The sequence below is a fragment of the Ambystoma mexicanum genome, chromosome 8, assembly GCF_040938575.1.
Source record: "Ambystoma mexicanum isolate Mex_15411 chromosome 8, UKY_AmexF1_1, whole genome shotgun sequence".
NCBI classification, from domain to species: domain Eukaryota; kingdom Metazoa; phylum Chordata; class Amphibia; order Caudata; family Ambystomatidae; genus Ambystoma; species Ambystoma mexicanum.
Genome location: NC_090929.1, coordinates 1,560,263,372 through 1,560,287,709, shown reverse-complemented (window position 1 = coordinate 1,560,287,709; position 24,338 = coordinate 1,560,263,372). Strand labels below are relative to the sequence as shown.

Here is a 24,338-nt window from a genome sequence, read left to right as displayed (position 1 = left end):
AGTAGAGATTCTGTTATAGCAGACAATGCTGGGAAACTCCAATAAAACGGGTTTAGGCATAAGCTTCCAACCTCTTTGCGTAGTCATGTTTTTTTCTGCAGGATGAGTCGTGCGCCATTTGTTATGGTTGTTTTGGTCAGCAGGAGGAGTCTGCCCTGAATTTAAGATACTTTTTCTTTTAGTCAGTGCTGTATGCGGCCGGAACCTGTCAGGCCGTAAGTGAGCACTTTATCCTTTTACCGCTCAAAGTACTAGCAATTTTCAGTTGGCCACTACCATAAGTTCTGGTATACTGTGAGACATTGTATCCACTTACATAATGCTTACACTAGCACTGTGAGGTCCAATGTAAGGATGCCAACTGTCATTTCCACAACTTTCATGAGTTTCCATTTTGACAAATTGACATGTTTACAAAATGGGCTCCGTCACCTTTATCTTTTCCTGTTTTGTAAACATTCTCATTTTTTTTATTTTTGGAAAACTTCTTTCACTGAAATTCCATTGACTCATGTTTACATTTGGTTGTCAGCGCAATGACTTATAACGAGCCAGCAAAAGAATGTTTCCAAAATGCTTAGGTCTACCTAGAGAGCTCTTTAGCTCTCTGACAGAGCTCTTGCGGCACTACACAATGCAAGAGGGGCTGTGGTGTCAATCAGCTGCTCTTTGATGCAGGAAGATTGCATCATGGTAGAAACTCTGTTTTTGGGTAGACCATATCATTGAAGATAATGCTGCTATGCAAGTTGGGCCACGAGCTGTTGAATGTTGCGTTTAAGAGCTTCTTGATACATTGATGTTTTCTACCTCTGTGATGCATTATATTTCTTGTTATTATTCTTGTTTATGCTGCTTGGTTCATTGATATTTTTCACTTTCTCTCTATATTACTTTATTATTGTTGTTATTGGACCTTTCCTGAGATTTATCAATAACTGCCTACCACAGTTAACGCGGTTAATGAATATTAGTACCCGCGCGGCGATGCCGCGGGATACACTTCATGTGGATTGGCTCGTTTCCAAGCCATACCATTGTGTAATCCCGTGGACGCACTTGCGTGCATCGCTAGACGGGTACACTGAATGGGGAGGATCGCTTTTACACATACAAAGCATTCTGCACGTCTAAGCCAATATGTGATATACACATTACTGCATATTGCCTAACACGTACAGACTACATTGCACGTATAAAAGCATTCCTCCCCATTCATTACTACGGATAAACTTGGCCCAAAATGGCGCCCTGTTGATCCGTAGTAATGAAGCAGTATGTGTGTTCTAGTGCTCCTAGAACTAACGCGTACTGCTGCGACCGCCTTTTCAAACGGCAAAAGAAATGCCGCATGAAAAGGTTTTATTACTACACGGCTTTCCAGTAATAGCAATCAGCTGCTCCAGGAGGCATAGATTATGTCGCATTTTTCCATTACATCTTAAATAAAACAGTATTTTCACATTCCCCATGTAGATGTATAGGGCATTCCTGCCAGTTATTGTTTGCATGTGTATTGCAATTCCATAATAACCTTTCTATTGGGTGTGCGTTTTACTTGTGTCTGAAAACTTTGAGCTGCACCATTTCATGATACATGGTGAATGCATCTTCTTTCTTTCATGCTGAATACATCTCTGCATTATTTTACAGGAAAGACTGTGCTTGTGCGAATTCTTTTTTAGGCATGATAGTATAATTCTGCCCATGATTTACAAAGCTGCCTTGAAGGGGAGCAGGTATGTGTGTTCATGAAAAGCAGCTTGCAATATGTTTTGCCAAGGCACTGTACTGAATAAGCTTTTTTTTTTTTTTATATATTTACTTGATTTAATCAAATAAATGATTTTTACAAGAAAGAAAATAAAGTAGTCGTAAAGAACGTATGAGTCAAACAGCGACATCAAAAGAAATCAGGAGAAAACAAAGAAACAACAATATGTCCGGAGTCCAAATCACTGCTTATCAAGTTCAGGACTAACATTAAGAATCTGTTTCAGGGTTTGGGCTGTAGCAATTGACCAGGCCGTCTTTTCACCACTGATTAATCTCTCCCACCAAATTGCTTCCTCCTGAGTGTAAGATGCCGTCAGGTGCGGGCGGACATATTTTTCGCTGATTGACTGGGTTCCCGGGCAGTTCAATAAAAGATGACGAAGGGTTTCGGGCTCTTCTTCATTTTTGCAAAATCGACATCTATTTGAGCTGGATTGGCCTCTGGTCACCCTGATTTCGTTTGTCTCCAAAAGGTTGAGGCGAGCCCTCAGAAAGATGTTTCTTACTGACTTGTTAGGAAATTTTGCTAGGTAGTTCGGAATTGTGTTCAGTTTGATCTGTTGAGATGGAAGATGGTTGGTGGACTTAAACTGAGCCATTCCATCGAGAGTTTTTATCCAGTCTAACTCTTCCAGTTTCCTTTTTATTTTTGTTGGATTCTGTGTAAGCTCCTCTTCTGATTGCGAGATTTCGTTCAGCTTATTTTTACACGATGTTTCCCAGATTTTCAGAGCTGGACAGTTCGCACCTTCGATTTCCTCCCTAATTATGTCCAGAATGGTGGGTCGGTTTGGGAGTCGGGTTTTCCTATAGAGCATCATACTGTGGATTTCGATGGTCGCTGCCAGCGAGAGGAGACGCAGCTCTCTTCGAATCAGCAGCATAGATGTACCCTTCGGAAGGCCTAAGACAGTGCGCCAAAAGAACCCCTCCAACCGAATCCAAAGTTTTTCTGGGATTTGTAGCATGGCCTCCGCCGCATATGACAGTGAGGGCACCACCTTTGCTCGATAGAAGCTTAGCATTGGGGCCAGTGAGAATCAGGCGTATTTTTTGTCTACCGCTCGTGCTTGTGCAGCTAAGTTCCGAACCTTGTTCAGGAGAACCTCCTGTGCTGCTTCGTTATTTTTTGTACAGTCAAGCATCACGCCAAGATATTTAAAACAGTGAACCTTTTCCAATGCTGTTCCATTTAGGAACCAGCTCAAGCGTTCTTTGGACCTTTTTGACTTTTCCAGTACCAAGATCTTGGTTTTCGCTACATTAATTTGTAGGTCGTTGAGCTGTATAAATTCTGCCAGGTTGTTAAGTTGGTGTTGCAGGCCGATAGGGGTAAGATCCATTAGGATCATGTCGTCGGCATACAGCAGACGAGTAGTTTTTCTGGATCCCATCGTTGGAGGAAAGGAGCGAATTGAGGATTCAGTGGCCTGAAAGTCACCCATGTAGGCTATAAAAAGAGCGGGCGCTAAGGGACAACCCTGCTTCACCCCTTTGCTAGATGGAATTTCCTTTGATAGCAGGCCTGCTTGATTTAGCCTGACTCTTAACCTGGTGTTCTCATGCAGCGCCCGGATTGGTTGTAAAATTTCTTGTGGGCAGTTCCACTCGCGAAGTTTCCTCCATAGAGTTGTTCGATTGACCTGGTCAAACGCTTGTGCCAGGTCAATGAAGGCCAGAAAAACGCAAGGTGCCCCCTCAGTGATTTTATTTTTTAATGCGCTCAGAAACAGAATATTTGCTGAGGTCCCGATGTTTTTAGTGAATCCAGTTTGAAAAGGATCAGCACACTCAGCGATTTGTGTCCGGCGCTGGAATTGCTTTAGGAGGAGGGCCCCAAACACTTTTCCAATTACATCCAGAAGCGCTATGGGGCGGTAGTTCGAAGGGTCCTCTTTGCTGCCTTTCTTGAATATGGGGACCAATATAGAGGTGGTCCAGGATGATGCAATGGATTTTGAGTTCGCGCATCGCTTGAAAATCGCGCTAATCAGCTCTGACCACTCCTCCGGGTGGGCCTTTAGATCGATGTTTGTGACTCCATCCGGTCCTGGGGCTCTTGAAGATTTAAGCCTACGAATGACCTCTACTATAATAAGCTTTTACAGAGGGTGGCCATGTTTATTCACACTTCTGTGCAGCTACTCCACTAAGCTCACTTTATGACCCATCCTGTGGAACTGAACCATGCCTTACAGGAGGAAAGCAGCAGTGTGTAATCAAAACATCATGGTTTCATCACTCACGTAAATGAGCAGTGGATGATTACTGGAGCATGAAAGATAGGTGCTGCTTGAGAACAAATATGGTGGCTGAGAAAACAGAGATTGGCAACCTGGCAGATATTAAGAATAATAATCATTGGAAGTTTTCTTCATTTGCAAATCTATCATAACAAGCATTGGCAAATCCAAAAGGTCTGGCTTTGCAAACAGCTTTTTCATCCTGTGGTGGTTTATCAAAATACTTGTACTCTCTCCATTTTCAAAGCAAGACCTATTGGCTTTGCTCATGCTTGTTTTTGGTCTAAGTGACTTAACACCAACTGTACAAGCTTAGTATACACATACATCGCCACAAACTAGCTCCACCCACACGGACGACACTCCTTCATTTCATAACCCACAACAGCAGAGCTTTAGATCAATCGGAGTGCTTGCTGTGTAAGGGGTCTCCAGGGCGGCCTCACGGTTGGACCTGCAATTCATTGATGGGGGAATGGCTCTGGAATAACAGCAAGTAACCATTTGTAATTACTGACAGCTAAGTAATTGCATGAGAAAATAAATCCGAGAAATGTGTGGCATGTGGATTAAAACTCGTTAGGAGGTTTCTAAGTCTTTAATCTTAGGGTTTTTCTTTCTAATAATTGCATGAATCTCGCTCTGTTCACACAAGCAGAAAAACCACATTAAATGACAGGCAGCACAATTTGAAATGTGTAATGGGTTAGATCATACAAGCTTATTTTCAGTGTTGTAAGTAAAAGGAGTTATTGTTACCAGTTCGAATGGGACTCAATGTGTTGACTTAAGAAGGAAAGCAATCGTGGTCAGCCCTGGCATGGATTCAAAACTGTGAGTCGGATGCTGAACGCATACTTCACCAATGAGTGCTAAACTTACTGAGCTACCTGCCACCATTTTGCCTGCACTTTGTATATGGCTGTGGAGGGCTTCTGGATGCATCATGACCTGGGGATCACTATATGTAGGCCACGGTCACTTCTTGAAAGGAATCGTGCACTATGACCCACATTACCCGCCCCTCTTTCTTCTATGTCAAAGACTGATGCTGGGCCTAGGTTAACACCCTGCAATGGTGCTTATGTATCTGCCTAAGATGCTTGTGCAAGGCCTTCGGAACCAAGGAGGGTTTATCAATACATGGCCACAGTCCAGGGGTATGGGCTGGACGAAAGTCCTGTTTCCTGGTGACATTTGAAGGCAACATCTGACCCCTCTGCCATACCGCCCGCGCTGATGAACTTGGATTTTGGCTTCTATTGGCCTCTTGGGTTTAGTGCCCAATCGTAAACGGTGATATATCTGCCCAATGGAGTGTGCAGATACATTGGACAACCAGGAGGCTAAAATGTGCTGTTTGCTTCCTTCCCGGTCCATGGATTACCTTGTATTGTCTCCTGCTTCTGCCTTGTACTTTATTAGGGAATTTGAATTGAATTGAATAGCACTTTTTCACCAAATTCTAGACAGTAAACATTATGTCCTTGAATATGTACTTTTTTAGTAGTGTGATTGTAAATCGTCTGATCTTAAAAGGTATTGCTGGCAGGTATGTGTGATTTTGATCTTTGTATTTAAAACATGTATATGAACTGTGTTTGGTTTTATCAGTTTGATTGTGCGTAACGTATATAAAGTGTATGGTTGTGTTTTTTACATTATGTGATGATTTGTGTTTTGTATAAGGTTGCTTTATACAACCATTGTTATAATTAAAAACAATGTTCTGTTTGCTTCCTTCCTAGATAGGTGTTGGAAAGTCCAAAGATGACAATTGAGGTTCTCAAATGGAGGACAAGAGTAAGTGTTGGCACAGAAACTCCTATGAGATATTCCTCTCATTTAGTGGAAATATTCATGCGGATGCATGCCCGGGGTAGAACTATTCCTCACAAGGGCCCTGCAGGGGACAGTATGTCTTTCCCCCAGTCACTCCCGCCTAGGTGGTAAGCAAACTCCTCCAGCCCGGTGATTAGGTGAAAAGACGAGGAAGGCCTGCCAGGTTCTGTCCCTGGCTGCAAGGAAGGCAAACAAACACATTGCTACACCAGAAGGATTACTGGGGAACTGAAACAAATGAGGGCAACCACCTGGTTAAAAACGGTGTCCCACGGAATCCACTTCTTCTCATGACAATTTGTCAGAGTTCATAGACCAGGTGGCTGCTTGATGGGAGTGAGCGGAAGGCAGCCCGGACAGAACCCGTGTAACAAGTCTCCACAGGGCCTGCCCCGATGACAAGAGGTCGCAACTACTGGAATGGAAACAGCAGTCTGATCCTCTTCAGATAGATGATTTAAACCAGAAATAACGGTTGAGGTCTTAAATTGAGGGCACGAGTTACTGTTGGCACAATTCCAAGCAAAGAGTTCAGAAAAGATCGACAAAGACAAGGAACAGAAGGTCCAAATCACCAAAAACAAGTAGGATTGTACTTAACCAAAGCCCATAAAACGTTGCCATAGGTCAAGATGAGCCATGGAACATATGTATGGAAGCCAGTCAGGGATAACCCAGTACCAAATCCAAAAATCAGAAACCATAAAGTCCATCTGGGAAATCCACAATGAGAGATGACACTCTCAGACTAATCTACTGAGAAGCAGCCCTGGCGGTCAACGGCAAACCTTTATTTCTGGGTCTGTAGTTTACTCGCATTCCATTGGCCCTCATCACCTATGTGTGATGATGTTTCTGCTGGCCGGCGTGCCTGGGAGTTGTTTTCTTTCTGACCCATCTAGCGCTGCACTTCCCTCGTAGGCACCAGCGGGCATACATTGAAAACCGGTGCTGTTGCAGAACATTTAGCCAATCCCTATCCAAAGGGGATTCCATTAGGAAGAACTTGAACAAACAAAATGTATTTGGCAACATGTTAAACAACCAGGGGCAGAACGGTGGTTACAGAGATGGTGGTACAAACGTTTTTTAAGACCTGCACGCAAGCTATCAGATCATCCGAGTCAATCAAAGAAACCACCCTTTAGCATTATAATTCTTTCTGATGTAAATAGAAATGATTTTTAAATATGCCTGTTTGTTCCAAAACGGGGCCAAGTCTGTACGAAGGCGATGTGAGGGTGTGGCTGAAGATGACAATGTCAACTGCTGGGGTTTGGCCACTCAATCACTCATAATTATCTCAATGTCATTGAGCCTAGTAAGATTGTTGTCTTGTCCTCCCTTGTTCCCCTCCCTTGCCCCGTCGTGCTTTGAAACTCTTGTGTATAGGCGCCTATAAATAAAATCACCGCTCACCAGCATCTGCAGTTATGATAAGTTGTCTTATACCACGCAGCGTTACCATTAGCATAGTCTCCAGATGCTCACGTGGCGCCGTAAGAAAGAGGCCGGGGTGCGTTAGTGGGGGAAGAGGGAATAGAATAGTGCTTTTGCTCTTCTGTTGATGCTTGAGGAATCAGGAGGAACTGGCGTCCTGTGCGAGTCAGTTTTCTAAGCGAGTTTGATTGTGTACACTGGCTTGTTGTATCCCAAGGGGTGAAGCCCAGTGTCAGTGATTGTTTGTTGCTTGCGAATGTTTGTTGTGTTAGATGTGTGTTTTGCATTTTTTGCATGTAAGTTGGCTGGCCCGTAGGGTGTGTGTGGTACTTGGGATGTATGCAGGAGAGGAGCAGGAGCCGGGTTGGTTAGTACATTGGCTACTCTCAATGGTTATCTTCACAATACTTCAGAGTTGTTATACCTAGGCTAACCGTCATCATTCTTCTAAGAGCAACACCTGGCTACTCTTCATAGTTCTAATTGCAATACCTTGGCTATCCTTGCGAGTTCTCTTAGGTACAAAACATGGGCCAATTTCACAGCTCTTCTCGCTGCAACGCATTGGCTTCCCTCAAAATCTTCTAAGTGCAATACCTTGCCTACCTTCACATTTCTTCTAGGCGCGATATATATGCTGTCCTCATGAATCTATTGTGTTCAACACATAGGCTAGCCTTCACCATTCTTCTAAGTGCGGCACATTGGCTACCCTCCAAAGATCTTCTAAGTGCAATAGTTTGATTATCTTCCTATTTCATCTAAGTGCGATGTATATGCTATCCTCATTAATCTATTGTGTGCGATGCATAGGCTAGCCTTCACCATTCTTCTAAGAGCAAACACACTGGCTACCCTCACAAGATCTTCTAAGTGCAATACATTGGCTATCTTCATATTTACATTAAAGTGCAGTGTATGTGCTATCTTCCTTAATCTATTGAGTGCGACGCAAGAGCTAACCTTCATGTTTCTTCTAAATGCAATACATTGGCTAACCTTCACATTTTTTGTAAATGCAATACTTAGGCTAACCTTCACATTTCTTCGAAATGCAATACAAAGCTTAACCGGCACAATTCATCTAAGCACAATACATAGGCTAACCTTCACAATTCATCTAAGTGCAATACATAGGCTAACCTTCACATTTCATCTAAGCACAATACATAGGTTAACCTTCACAATTCATCTAAGTGCAGTACAATGGCAAATCAAAGAGCACAGTGCAGGATGACAACATATTAAGAGTAGGTAGTAGTAATGTAGGAGTGGCAGGGTTTTACCAGAGCACAATAATGACTGTATTCTGCACCCATACCACATTACCTGGGTGTAGCAGTAGGGTGTCCCATTAGGCATCCGTGGACAAACAGGGAGTGGGAGCTGCCCTAAGCAGCTGCTCTTTGCTTCTGGCCCTTAGTCAATTGCCCGGGCAAGGCTGCCCTGGGGCTCACCTCTAAGAGTACTTTCTAGAGATGGATGGCCCTATCAGGGATGGGATGGGCAGGAGTGGGGTGGGGAAATGAGCAGGGGAAAGGAAATGGAGGGTGGGGGAGACCAAGGGAGCCTCATCCAAATGCTATGAAGATGGAAGGAGAGGGGAGAAAAGGACAGAAACCAAGGACTACATCCAAAGGCAGTGCCTTCTACAAGCAATCCAGCACATAAAAGGGATGGAAATTCATGCTAAACACACAAGTAAAAATCGTCCAAAAGGACCCCAAAAAGGCTGTAAATTCCTTGCTAGATGCTTGCTGCACTGACACCACCGGTTTTTGCCCTATACTTCCAGGGACTCTGTAACAGGACTTTGACCCCCAAACAGACTGCACTTGGCTGGAGGAATGCAGGATCCACCCCCCTTACATGGACACTGAATGTCTCGGGCCGCCACCATTTTTCCACGTGTGCCTTGCACAGGAGAAAGGGGCGGGGCTTATGCAACCATTTACCAGTTCTGTGGGCTCTGACCCAACCCAGGATGGAAAGTCAGGGCTAGATCAGATAGGGGAAGTGAACCAATGGCAGGAGGAAGGGGAAGTCGGTATTGGCTAGTGAGTGCAGGTGGTACTGCGGTGTGAGTGTGTGTGATATTGTGGTAAGTGTGGGTAGTTGAGTTAGTGTGAGGAGTTAATGTGAAGAGTTTGGAACTAAGTGAAAGAATGGTGTTAGAGTATAAGGTGGCAGGAGAGATTCGTAGTGTGGAGGAAAGGGCTAGTAGCATAGAGGGTGTAGTATAGAGAAGGGAGTCGTAGGGGGTAGTAATGTGAAGAAGTGAGTAGTAGTGTAGAGGATAGAATAGTAGCAAGGAGTAAGCAGGATTAAAATCAAAGGGTGGAAGTGAGGCCTAAAAGGTACAAGAGCCATTGAAGAGAAAGATGAGAACAGGCGGGAGAGCACAGCCATGAGGACTTGGAGAGGGCATATAGAGAAAGATAAGGAAGAGGTAGAGTAAAGAGTGAGCATGATAGGAGAAAGGCTGAATCAAGCAAGGTGTCTGCAATGCACAATCCAATATACCCTTAGAACACTAACAATTTGGTACAGTACTGAGCGCTAACAAGTCCTTGAAAGAGTTTAGTTATATCAGACCATGCGCCTTTATGCTGACATCACAGTTTATTTATTTAGTCTGTTAGTATACTGAGGGTGAAAGAATCAGTATTTACTTAGCAGGCCTGGGTTAGGGAGGAGGTGGTTTTGGTCGAGAGAGAGGGACAGCCCTAAGGCCTGTTAGAATTATAATAAAAACCCTTGAACAGTGTCTTAGCCTTGGGCTCATTCTTGTACCATCTGTGACAACAATCACCAGGCTAAAAACCTACATACTCTTCCCTGGTCTGGCCATGGCACTAGAGTTCTAGTCACTTTCAGAAGCCGTCAACTATGGGCCAACTCTCCTATACTGTCACATATGGATACCCGTCAAGTTATTCTCAGTAGGCAGTGACCCATGGCCATCGTCACTCATGCCTCCCCTGCTTTCTTTCCAGTCAGGAGTCTATGTGTGATGGCTGATGGGTAAACCAGGGGTACAGAGAGTGAGTATAAAATATTAGGCGTCCAATCTTGGGCCTCCCGAAAACAACTTCGATATCAGTAATCAGACACGAACTAACTCTCTCCTCGTTAAAAGCAATTGTGGACTGTAATAGCGTTATGCTCTACCGGAAATGCATACAGAAAGATACGCCATATGCTTACCATCTGATAAGCGAAGAAATCCAGCTGGGTACTTATCATATGCTCACTCGATGGGAAATTAAAGTTTTGAACATCTTGGACTCAGTTGCCTGCAATACAGAAGATCTAATTACCAATCCAGTCAGAGTTGTCAAGAAAATTAAAGAACTCGACTGGATTAACACCAATGACCTTGCCTCCAACTATAAACTTAGCAGTCACCTCCCTCCCTTCTCTAAGAAACTTGACTCCATTCAACCATTTCTGAAATTATTTCCAAACAGAGCAGCCCGAAATTACTTCTTAAAAATTAGACTAAATCTTCTAGAAACCAACAAAATATTGGCGACTAGACAACAATCTTTGTCCAGCTGCTGCCGTTTCTGCAGGTCCACTATGGACAAGGAAACTATACGCCACTTACTTTTGAACTGTCCGGCGACGACAGAAATTCGTGACAGATACTTGAAAGACATTTTTACAAACTTTACTCTTCAAAAGGAAGAAACATGCTGGTACAAACTGCTGGACGGAGACAAACAGGCATGGCAGTTGGCCACCATAAACATTATGAAACACATCTTTAACGAGCTTCTTCCAACACAGACTAAATGCAAAGCTCCACCGGCTCTTTTGAACTAACTACAGAGTAGTGCGAACTTCGAGAGTTAGAAATGTTTTTTCCTTTTTTTGTTAAAAAATCTATAAAGATTATATACAAATAAAAAAAAATATATATAGTTTTGTCAAAAATGTATGTTAGTCAGTGGTTTAGTCATCAAAACACAATGGTCCTCATTACAACCCTGGCGGCCGCGGTATGAACGGTGCCGGTAAGGTACCGGCACCGTTCATACCGTGCCGCCACATTACGAGTTTACTCGCGGGTGGCGGTATGCACGTCTGGTGTGTCCAGACGTGCATACCGCACCCGCAAGCAGACCAGGATGCTAACAACGGGTCATTAACGGGTCCATTGTTAGCATCCTCCCCATTCCCGTTGAGCTTATTGGGGCTCAAATGGGAATGGGCACGTATCAGGTCCGGGTAATTCCCTTTTTTCGGGACCTGGACCCGAGTTTGGAGGCAGCCATGCTGGTAATGACGGCATGGCTACCTCCAAACTTGTAATGAGGCCCAATGTCTATTCCTTTCCTAGGTGTCTCGCCCATCCCTACTCACATGAGTTAGCCCTCACAAGGAACCTAGTCCATTCTGCTTCAACTCACATCATGTCAGTTTTCTTGTTATCATGTGATTGGATTCTCTGCTCTCCTGTAAGGGAGGGAAAAATCTGAGGGAATCCTAACAGAGACTCTGCTTATTTGACCACTCACTAGAAAATATGTCTACCTCTGTGTCAGTCCATTTTACCCACAAAAAGCCCCAGCTTTTCTATTCAGTCAGACGTTCTCATAGTAGTTGGTTCTGCGCCCGTCATTCCCTCATTCACTAAATAACAGTTTACCCACAGACAGTCTCCGAAGGGTCATCATACTGCTATCTACAGTCAAGTATGCCTCTGGACAATGGATGGCCTTCTGGCCAATAAGCAGTCAGCATGACATCAACCCAGGCACTAAAGAGCTGAGAGCTAAACTCCTGCAGTCAAAGGCAGTCTTGTTTGTCTATTTCCTGGCTTATACAACAGAACAACAGTATTTTGAACCTGTAAAATGACATGGGGGTTACACTAGCAGACATCCAGGGGTAAGGCATAAAAGGAACATGGGAACTAAAGTACTGCAGTAACACTGGAGACCATGGAGCAGGGGCCTGCAACCGTGGCTGATCAGTTGTTTTCAAAGGGTTTCGAATGTTCCCCCAATGACCACTCACCATTGACAATGCTGATTAGGGAAGATGGGGGCTGCATTGCGAAAACGAATGCTGCAGACCTCTCCTGTAGATGGTATGTGAGTGATGAGCAGGTCCCAAATGCTGTGACAGTAGGGGCCATCCTATGAAAAACTCCAGAACTCCACCCCCTCCCCCATATCCCAAGGAAGTGCTTGTCAATGCTCAGCTGTGAAAGAACGTGTTTATCTTTTTTTGTACCCACCAGCACAGAAACACACCAGATACCAGAAACTGTGTCATTTCCTGACACTGTTTCCTTTCAAACGCCGTGTTATTCTGGTGACATTCCCCTTTGACTGGTTCTGCAAACGATACATGTACTCTTGTGCAGCGTGCCCAGCGGCGTGCTTGCCTTTCTACGTAATATAACGCTGAACATTGAATGTCAGATAGTTTGGTCATTATCAAATACGGTCTGACATGCATGGGGTAAAGAGAGGGCTTAATTGCTCTCAGCCTGGTCATTATACCGGTGAGGTAAAGAAAGGGCTTAATTGCTCTCAGCCTGGTCGTTATACCGGTGGGGTAAATAGAGGGATTAATTGCCCTCAGCCTGGTCGTTATACCTACGGGGTAAAGCGAGGGCTTAATTGCTCTCAGCATGGTCGTTATACCTTCAGGGTAAAGCGAGGGCTTAATTGCCCTCAGCCTGGTCGTTATACCTATGGGGTAAAGAGAGGGCTTAGTTGCCCTCAGCCTGGTCGTTATACCTACGGGTAAAGAGAGGGCTTAATTGCCCTCAGCCTGGTCGTTATACCTACGGGGTAAAGCGAGGGTGTAATTGCCCTCAGCCTGGTCGTTATACCTGCGGGATAAAGAGAGGGCGTAATTGCTCTCAGCCTGGTCGTTATACCTGCGGGGTAAAGAGAGGGCGTAATTGCTCTCAGCCTGGTCGTTATACCTGCGGGGTAAATGGAGGGCTAAATTGCCCTCAGATTTGTCGTTATACCTGCGGGGTAAAGCGAGGGCTTAATTGCCCTCAGCCTGGTCGTTATACCTGCGGGGTAAAGAGAGTATTTAATTGCCCTCAGCCTGGTCGTTATACCTGCGGGGTAAAGCGAGGGCTTAATTCCTCTCAGCCTGGTCGTTATACCTGCGGGGTAAATGGAGGGCTAAATTGCCCTCAGATTTGTCGTTATACCTGCGGGGTAAAGCGAGGGCTTAATTGCTCTCAGCCTGGTTGTTATACCTACGGGGTAATGAGACGGCTTAATTGCTCTCAGCCTGGTCGTTATACCTACGGGGTAAAGCGAGGGCTAAATTGCTCTGAACCTGGTCGTTACACCTACGGGGTAATCAGAGGGTTTAATTGCTCTCAGCCTGGTTGTTATACCTGCGGGGTAATGAGAGGGCTTAATTGCCCTCAGCCTGGTCGTTATACATATAGGATAATGAGAGGGCTTAATTGCTCTCAGCCTGGTCGTTATACGTATAGGATAATTAGAGGGCTTAATTGCTCTCAGCCTGGTCATTATACTTATGGGGTAAAGCGAGGGCTTAATTGCTCTCAGCCTGGTCATTATACTTATGGGGTAAAGCGAGGGCTTAATTGCTCTCAGCCTGGTCGTTATACGTATAGGATAATGAGAGGTCTTAATTGGTCTCAGCCTGGTCATTATACTTATGGGGTAAAGCGAGGGCTTAATGGCTCTCAGCCTGGTCGTTATACGTATAGGATAATGAGAGGGTTTAATTGCTCTCAGCCTGGTCATTAGCCTGGTCGTTATACCTACGGGGTAAAGAGAGGGCGTAGTTGCTCTCAGCCTGGTCATTATACTTACGGGGTAAAGAGAGGGCGTAATTGCTCTCAGCCTGGTCGTTATACCTACGGGGTAAAGCGAGGGCTTAATTGCTCTCAGCCTGGTCGTTATACCTACAGGGTAAAGAGAGGGCGTAATTGCTCTCAGCCTGGTCGTTATACATACAGGATAATGAGAGGGCTTAATTGCTCTCAGCCTGGTCATTATACCTATGGGGTAAAGAGAGGGCGTAATTGCTCTCAGCCTGGTCGTTATACCTACGGGGTAAAGAGAGGGCGTAATTGCTCTCAGCTTGGTCGTTATACCTACGGGGTACAGAGAGGGCGTAATTGCTCTCAGTCTGGTCGTTATACCTACGGGGTAAAGCGAGGGCTTAACTGCTCTCAGCCTGGTCGTTATACCTACAGGGTAAAGAGAGGGCGTAATTGCTCTCAGCCTAGTCGTTATACGTATAGGATAATTGCTCTCAGCCTGGTCATTATACCTACGGGGTAAAGCGAGGGCTTAATTGCTCTCAGCCTGGTCGTTATACCTACAGGGTAAAGAGAGGGCGTAATTGCTCTCAGCCTGGTCATTATACGTATACGATAATGAGAGGGCTTAATTGTTCTCAGCCTGGTCATTATACCTATGGGGTAAAGAGAGGGCGTAATTGCTCTCAGCCTGGTCGTTATACCTACGGGGTAAAGAGAGGGCGTAATTGCTCTCAGCCTGGTCGTTATACGTATAGGATAATGAGAGGGCTTAATTGTTCTCAGCCTGGTCATTATACCTATGGGGTAAAGAGAGACAAATATATCAAATGGAGGGAAGATGCTGCTCAATGTTGATAACCCAAATGCCAATGCTTTGGCCAATGAATCTTTAGGGGGGGGTATCACAACCGTAGGCCTTTGCAAACGTCAAATCCCACTTTACACATATATTATATGTCAAAAGAAACTCCACCACACAGCTTGCTAAAGTATAACAAAATCCAAGAAATATCATTGTTGCGCACTCCATAATTTAGAGATTACAAACATACAAGGATACAAAATACACACAATTCTGAATGAATTCAAAATATGTGTTATCCTTAACAGAATGGAACAAGATGCAGCAGAAGACAAGAGGGAAATATACAAATCATTTGTCATATTCTGAATATATTTCTCTGAAGTTCAACCATGTAAGGAAGCCTAAGTAAATGTAGACTCTTGAGAAATAAGGTATAAGTAGCTACAGAATCTGGAAAGCTGAGAGGCAACGTTTGTGAGCAAGCCCCGTAGTGTTAGCACAAATAGCTCGAGGAAAAGAGGAAAGCAAGAAGAGGTTTCAAGCAAATTGTACAAAACTATAAAAAAAACGCACTGTGTCACACCCAGGGTGTGTATTCCAATCGAAAAAACACAAACACTTCTAGTCAGTGCTTGTTACCTTTAACTGATAATTCAGACAATGTTCAAACACAATGTAGATGATTCATATTTAACTAAATACTATGTACAAATGTCCTAGTCCAATAGGCCGTTTCCTGACCTCGTCAATGGCTTGTAGGACCATTTAGTTTTTCAATGTATGGCTTGAGGTCCTCATATTTTCCACAATGTAACAAAACCAAAAATAGCATTTCAATGTTGATGCATCACTAATTATATGCAACATTCCTTCTTCAGTTTGCCAATGTTCCAATTGTTTACTGGGAACCACCATTAGGTCCAAAGAGAGGCGCAGGCAGGCCTGGGTGCAGGACCTGCACATACAACCTCAATCCGCGTGCTTTAGGTTCCTGCCTTCAGTACATGTAAGGGGAACTCATAATAGACAGCGCGCAAATAACAGGGCATACAGTTGAACACGATGCTAACTAGGGTGACCTTGGGCGACCTCTTCTGCACTTGCTCATTTTGAGGTTAGACAAAATGGTGTCTTTTCCCTTATGTAATGGCAGGGCATGCCAAAAAGCAACAGTCTGGAGGGTTGCCCACCCTTTGCTAGTGATCCTTAGTTCATGCAGGCCCCGCCAGTCAATACTCTTCTGCGTTGGAAAGAAAGGCTATGCTTCCAAAATGGCCAGAGACAATAAAAGAAGAACTTGAGACGAACATTACAAAAAAATGCATTGCTTCTATTTTTAATGTTGGCTATTAGGTGGGGAGTAAGCACCCACTACAAGTGAAAACTATTGTATTGGAGTACAGCTAGGGAGAAATAGCATATCATGTGGGACACAAAGTTTGTAGGTGTTGTTTGATTATTTACCCACCCATTGATTGCTCATCGCAATGCAACTCCCTAAGGCCATTCCCACCCACTTCCTGTCCCTTCGTGCCCAAAACAAATACTCCTGGGATCTTGTTTGAGCCAGCTTCATCAAGCCTTATCATCAAACTTTGTGCTCGAAGTGCCTGCCAGTGTTTTTTTTAAATTTTTTTTACAAAGGAGTCTTCTGAAAGTTAATGGCTTAAATTAAGCTGTAAAACACGCTGCTGATATAACAAAAATGTCTTAACCAGGTCTGCCTTGAGCCACTCGATTTATAAGCATTATGCATGTACTTCACTGAAGTCCTGTTAAAACAAGCATTGGCATAGCCAACAGTTTTGGCTTGTGTATACGTATTAAGAATTTGCCAGGCAATGCTGTTATGTGCCAAGGTACTTGCACCATTTTGCTGCTGCTACCAATGGTAGCCAGTTAATAACACCATGGCAATGCCTGGCCAGTGCCTTTCCCATCCCTACACAAAACTGTTGCCATTACCAATGTTGTTTTTTAATGTTATGCCCGTGGAAGGTTTCAAATGCACTTTGAACGTACTTAGGTATGGGTGCTTCATCCGCCATTGTGAATCTTGAAAATTGCATAGTGCGGTTTTTAAAGGCATTATCATCATATGTTTAGGGGCAGCAGGAGCTCTAGGTCAAGGGCTGCAAAGCCATGCCATTTATTAAAAGAATTGCAAGGGGCCGCAGGAGCTCTAGGTCAAGAGCTGCAATGCCATGCCATTTATTAAAAGAATCGCAAGCGTAATGCACAACTGAACCACTCTCCAAGTCTATTATACGCAGAGGAGTTATTTATTGATTTATCTGCATTTTCAAAGCGCTCACATAGCCTGGGGCATCGAGGCGCTGTACGTGCTTAATACCTGGAGGTTTCTAATCACGGACCTGGGAATCGAACCTGTGTTGCTTCATGTCATCTTGTTTCCAAGGCGAGCACGTTGCCACTGACCTATCTTCCCGGGACCTATAGGACAAGGCCAGGCTTTGGAGACACTTGGGGAGCTGTCTGCAGGGGGGGTGTCAGACAGTGTCGAACTGCCACGGTACATAGGTCTATGCCAGGTTTAATGTTTGAAAAATACATTACTGTTTTCAAGCCCCTCCTGCCAGTAACATGGGCACAGACTACAAACGTCATCGCTCACTAAAACATCAAGCAGGTCCACAAAGCTAGCCCACAGGACAGGCCTGATGAACAGGCCCTTTGTGCTGTAGGCTAGTCCCAGCCTGGGCCACATTGTCACTACAAGCAGCCAAGTTCGCCCCTTTGCCAGGTCACTGTCACACTTTGACGCTGACAGCAAACGTATTCACACTGCGAAACTTGACCAGGCCTCCCCCCAAAAATGAATAAAACACCTCAGTGATGTCCCTGAGGTACCAAATGTGTGTTCGAACACAAATACACTTTGGCTGCAGTTCCTCTTTGAGACAAGGGGAGAGGAGGTGGCACGCTCAGTAAACAAAACAAGTCCCATAAAACCACAGGGAGTGTCAGCGGGCGGCCATGACTGCATGAACTATGGAACTTCCTGACTCCGACCGCAGAGCCTCGCCCCGGCCAGCAGCGAGGCTGGGCCCCGCCCCCAGGTGCAGGAAAGCGGCGTTATCTGGTGTCGGAATCCTTGCACGGGTCAGAGGTGACCCGGAAAGACCGCCCAGGAAAGAATACACCGATTAATGCGAGAGGGAAAAGCCATGTACCAATAACAACGCGCTGCTTAAGCGGCACTTTCTTTCACAGAGTTGAAGTGCCAGGAACAACAGGCGCTAATAATAAAGTCCCACTGAACGGTTTTCATTTGATCATTCTTGATCATGGAACCTTCCGGAGTCCAGCCATTGGGCTGCAGGTTGCCCACATACCTTAGCAGCAAGCAGAGCCGGCCTTAGGGGGGGCCAAGCCGGGCGACCGCCCAGGGCGCCACGCCCCCCAGTGCGCCATTAGCCCCCGCCACGCCAGCTCGGGGGAGTCTTTCAAGGGCCCCCCCCCCCCCGAGCTGGCGTTGTGGGAGAAGGCACAGCAGGCGGCCTTTTACTGTAAAATGTGCCCGCGGCGGAGGGTGCATTTAAATGCGCCGCTCCGCCGCGGCCACTTTTCATAAGAAAAGGTGCCATTAGCCCCACACCACGCCAGCTCGGGGGAGTCTTTCAAAGGCTCCCCCGAACTCGCATAGTGGCAGGAGGCGTGGCAGGCGCCTCATTGTCACTGAATGAACCCGCGTAGGCGGGCTCATTCAATGACAATGGGACACTAACGCGCCCTATTTCACCTCACCGGAGCGAGGAGGTTAAAAAATAAATTTTAAAAAAGTGCCCTATCCTGGCCCCGCCTCCTTCCGCCACGTCCCCTGTTCACCAGGGGCGCGCGGTGGGCGAGGAGGGGGGGCAATTCGCCCAGTGCGCTGCTGCCCTTAAGGCCGGCCCTGGCAGCGAGGAGTTAACCTGCTCTGTTACCACACCCATTGTATGTAACGGAAGGACGAGACACTGCTGTCAGAAAAGCTATTGCAGTGCATTGAGATAGATGCTGGGTTGTGGTGAACCACAGTTCTTTTTCTAGAAACCGATTATGCTTTAATTAAGCGTGATTGCTCGCTGGCACAAGCATTAACAACGGGTAATTGCCTGCCATTAATTACGCCCCTACTGAGGGCCAGAGGTATAGCCAGGTTTGACTAACAAGTGGGCACTGAAGCTAATCTGGTTGGGCCCATCGCAGTGGCATTAACATCTGTAGATGCCCACACAGCACCGCTGAGGGGGCGTTTACAGATTTTGTGTGGGCCTGGCCTGCAGAGGCCCTACCCTGCCTGTCTACGCCTCTGCGGAGGGCAAGGCCGGTAAGGTTATTGCAATATAATCCCCAGTCTTCCTGCAGATGTAACTACAGGATTAAAATACCCCGCCCCTTTCTTCTTCCCTTATTAAGGTCACAAAGTATACCCCCACAGGCCCTAAAGACCTATTACAAATCAGTCAAAAATCCTAAACATTTTGCTATCCTCTTCCATCTGGGGGAATAGCCCCAGTGCAATTGTAGACTACGCTTTGCGATGAAAAGAGGGAAGGTGGCCAATTCCTGCTTTTAAATACACTCTGTGGTAAATAGAGTGAGCAAGGACATGCAGAGCTCTCAAATTTTCCATGGCCATGAGTGAGAAGGCTATCCAACCCTGCTTTTTTACCCCTTTGGATTCTCGGACATGTAGTTTTTTCTTTCCTATTTGTGAATGCAGAAAAACTACAAATCCCAGAATTCCAAACAAAAATAGGACTGGATGGCCTTCCGACGCAAGCCCACGAGAAACTTGAGAGCTCTGAATATGCTTCCAAGATAGTTGTGACTAAAAATTGAGTGTCTTCATCTATAAACGTAGACCTCTCTGCACTTTGTGAGTTTAACAATGTAATTTGGCGTAAAAAAGGAATAATTGACTACCCTTGCTGTCACAGATTTACAAGCTGTCGGGAGTGCACTTATTTAATTCAAATAAGGGAAAATAGGGTCAATAGTACTATTAGTAAAGGACGAGCCACCCGCTGACAGAGCGTTTATTTAATACTTATTGACCAATGGAGGGGGCAATTATCACAGGATAAGGCCCACCCTCAAGTTATTGCCGAAGTGGAGTCGAGGGTAATAAGAGGAAGGGCGTTCTCCAAAGGATATGGACCCCCTCCACCGCACCAAGGCCTTTAGGGATTTTGGATTTTCTGGTAAAATAAAATATTGCAGGCAATGTCAGTTATTTAAAAAGAACAAAATTGTAACTTGGGTTGTACTGGTTATTTAGAACTAGTTAGTCCATATTCTTATAGTTAAAAGTACTTGATTATTTATTTTATGGGATCAGAATGGTAGTTCCGTTTTAAAACGAACAGAATTGTTGTCAAGATGCTGCTGAATTAGGGGTGAATGGGGTCAGTTAATAACAGAGATTACCACATCAAGGTAAGTCAGAATTTACCTTCCCAAAGTCTGCCAGAATGCTCAGAACGCAGTCAGTAACTACTAATATTGACTGCTTTGCAGGCAATCCGAGTTAAGAAGCAGACGTGGAAACAGGAACCATTGGTCTTCAATCTTTCCTCAGACGGAAAGATTATAACAGACACAGAGGACGTCAGTGCGCTTCCGCCGCATATATATTGTGCAGAATGCAATATGGCGGTTCACACGCGCTGTGCGTCGCGCGGAATACGCCAGGAGCAGGCAATAAAAAGAAAAACACGGGTCCTTAATTAATTCTTTTTTAAATGAGCTAAACTTAAAACAAATATGGACTTTATCTAATTTGGGCATTGTGTGCTCTAATTTAGAAAGCAACTTAAAATACGCTGAAAAAACGGTGAGGATGTGGCCATCGCAACAACTATAAGCATTAGCAGTTATGGAGACCAATATAAAAAAGAATGAGGTCCATACTCCACCCAGTACTTCCCCTATTCTGATATGATGCTAGAAGGAGAACCTGCTCCCTCTGAACTGTGTTCTTTGCTCTGTAGGGTCACAATACTGATTCACAGGCTGCGGCGCAGTATAAATAAACAAATAATCTAGAAATCTGGACGAATACGTGTCACGTCCACGGGGTGGACCAGGCTAATATATTCAGGGGGAGTTGGCTATGCCCCACTCAGATAGGACATTAAAAGCTTCATTGACTGACTCAATTATTAAATAATTTAAAACGACCTTGTCTTCCCCTTTTTGTAGTGTAACAGGGTCTCAATTGATTAACCCAACGGGTTTTTGGCGATGACAGCGCAACAAAACTGTTTCCTTAACTAATCTGTAAAGTCTCGATGAAGGCGATCAAAATGGGTTAGCGCTGGAACATTGTGGAAACGTCGCCCAGCTCTGGTCTTGGATTTGTTCATGAAGCAAAGGGCTCACAAAGCCTTATTTCTTGAATTAAGTCATCTTAACTTTTCTGGCATCAATCATTGATTGAGCCTAAAGTATATGATTGAATGAGCTTGATGCGTATCTTTCACTTCTCTGTTTTGTGATTGCACTTCCGTGCACTTTTTTTTTATGCAAGCCTGATAAATTGGTAGGCTTCACCTATTTAGAGTAAGAAATCGCACTTTATATTAATATATATATATATATATATATATATATATATATATATATATATATATATATATATATATTTAATTGAATAAGTCTGTTTTGCACTAAAATGCTTTGTGACAATGGGCCTCATTACAAGTGTGGCGGTCTGGTAACAAGGGTGCGGTAAGCACAACGGCACTCTTGTTTCCAGACCGCCATACTACGAGTCTGCCTGCCGATGCCGCTGCACCCAACAAGTCTGTCCCTGCCAGGCGCAGCGGGCCCGGCAAGCAGAGTTGCCATGGAAGCACCGGCACTGTCAGCAATGGTGCCGGTGCTTCCGAGTGCCCATCTCCATGGAGTCCTATGTGAAAATAATTTCTGTTTCCTTTACATAACCTCGTAACTATCAGCACTATCTGCTAATAACTAATAACCTTCTAGACCTCAGTGGGTGGATAGTCAACGTTTGGGCTGGTGTTCTTTAGCGGTAGCGCAGTATTGTGAGTTGCAACCTCATAGCTCACAGCTGAGGTCAATATTGGGGCTTCAACATCCCGTTCCAAGGGATGGAACAGAGGGTAATGGCCCGGAAGCCCAAGTTAATGGGGCGAGTGAAGCGAGGGCAGTTAACGAGTGCCCCGGGCCGTTACCCCCATTCCAACCCTTAGAACGCGGTGTTAATGCCATTAGCACTCTGGGTTACTGCTTTGGTTCCTTGAACGGGATGTAGCGCGCCTCCTGTTCAATGAATCAAAATACTTTGCCAAGATGGCCACCATAGTTGTCGAAGGTGGTGTTCCATACGGCGCCCCTCTTCTATTACCATGGCGGCCCGAAACGGGAGGAGGAAAGCTGCTGCGGCGGCGGATTGGTCCGCTGCCGCAAAAAAAAGGTAAGTGGGGCAGGGTAGGCGGGGGGGGGTTTGAGAAATGGAAAGAGAAAATGGGAGTGTGGGGGGAAGATGGCGGCCTGCGGCAAGGGATGCAGCCTACGAGTTCTGTGGAATGCAGGCTGAAATCAGAGATTTCAGCCTGCGATCCGCAGAACCTGATGGGCTGTGCTCCCCGCCCCAGGTGCTAATGGCTGTTAAAACCTGGAATTGATTTATTTATTGGATATTTGTAAGATGCCTACACAACAATGGTGTTTCAAGGTGCCACAAGTCAAAAGGGGTGGGGGGTAGCAAGGGGGAAAGAAAACAATAATGGTCCTACTAGGGCTTGTGACATTTGGATTGTGCAAGTGCAGTAACAAGAAATGCGAGGGAAAGGGGGCGTGGAGTGCAGGTCTGCGTTAAATGAAAAGTGCCAGTGTGCATGGGGGTGTAACCACTTCCACCTTTACATCTGGCACTTGCCCTCCTGGGAGGACAGGAGGGCAAGTGTAAGGGTTTGCAAGGGGTACAGGGGTTGATGGTCCACATGCTAAGTGTGACTGGAGGAGGGTTAGGGGGGGTTTGTACCCTGTAGGACTCAGAGGGAATCAGGCAGCCAGTCACTGCGGCAGACAGGGATGTTCAACTCAGGGAAATCCCGTTCCCAACAGGTCTATTCACAAACCTAATTATTCTTTAAGCAATTTATCTGTCCAGTAAATGAAGCAAAATGCATGTGTAGGCTTGGTCAACTCAATTGATAGCACATTCATTGGCTGAGTCGTAAATTAAATGTATTATTTTTTAACACATTAATGATCCCATTTATTAGAAACATAAATCACTAATACAAATCACTAATAGAAAAGTGAAGAACATGGAACATTCATGAAAACATCATAATACAAATATAACATTTTTAAATGAAACAATACACAGAAAGAGGAGGAATAAACAAAGATGGGTTATCCTTTTACTGTTCCTAACCAGACAGTCCCTTATTAGAAATCAAACCCCATATTCTTGTCCTAATCTAAGGAATAGCGAGGATAGGGGAAAACCAAAATATGCTGAAGGCCAATAGACACATCCCAGGTCTACGTCCTAGTGCGCATCTCAAAGGCAATAATAAAAAAGGTAATGACTATCCACGCAATATTGAATATGTAAGCAGTAACGGCAGAAAAAGGGGTACAGACCTTTGGACACAAAGGGTGTATCAAGGTTTAAGAAAATACCTAAATGTTCACCTTCCTGCAATGCATTACACTGTGAAGTTAATATATCATTATTTCGTAAATACAACTAATATGTTTCCAAATATTTAGAGATGCTTGTATAGATGTTTCAGCTGAGTGGAGATCAACCACCTTCTTCAGGACCCGAAGGATATGGAGCACTGTGGATGTGAAATATTAACAGTCAATTAAAATATGATAAAACAACTGGTACTATACCCATGTAGATTTGAAACAAAACCACAAGCTCAGCGATGAAAGCCAACCAAGTGAACCATCACCAAAGAAAGGATCATGCGTAAACATACAACATGCCACCTCAAGACAATGCACCTTGTGTACACAAAGAGGGGGAAGCATGCACCAGTCCCAACCCCCACAGACCCCGTCTCTCCAAGAGCCATGTAGACTGAGCATGAACCTCCAATCAAGTAAATCACGGCAGGCCAAGGGTGAGGCCCTCCCTCCAAACAAAACTCTTCAGGATAAGATGGAACTTACCGCTACATTCCACTCGGGCCAGATCCCATCAATTAAGCCAAGATGGCGGAGTGTTGGAGTGCAGATAGCCCAAGAATGGGCTAGTCCCATATCGTGATTCGAGTGCAAGTACTTGAACCACACCGTGAGTGGCTATATACGGCAAGGGCAAACAGAGAGAGGAAAAATGTCTGAATAATGGGCCTGACGGAGCTGCCAATATGCCAGAAAGCAGCAGGCGCCAGGCTAGCAGCACATATTCCTGGGGCTCAACACATAGCTCTTGCCTTCCGGTGTAGAA

At 45.0% G+C, this 24,338-nt stretch overlaps 1 protein-coding gene across 2 annotated transcripts in view; it reads right to left on the bottom strand.

Annotated features, from left to right (window-relative positions):
• Positions 1 to 24,338, bottom strand: part of ADD3 (adducin 3) — a 1,740,558-nt gene that overhangs the window by 1,005,546 nt on the left and 710,674 nt on the right. The window contains exon 4 of one of the 2 annotated variants that reach the window (XM_069611763.1): positions 10,509 to 10,597. The exons of the other annotated variant lie outside the window; for it this stretch is intronic. The gene's annotated coding sequence lies outside the window, so the exon portion shown is untranslated. The remainder of the gene's footprint in view (positions 1 to 10,508; positions 10,598 to 24,338) is intronic. 2 annotated transcript variants of the gene reach the window in all.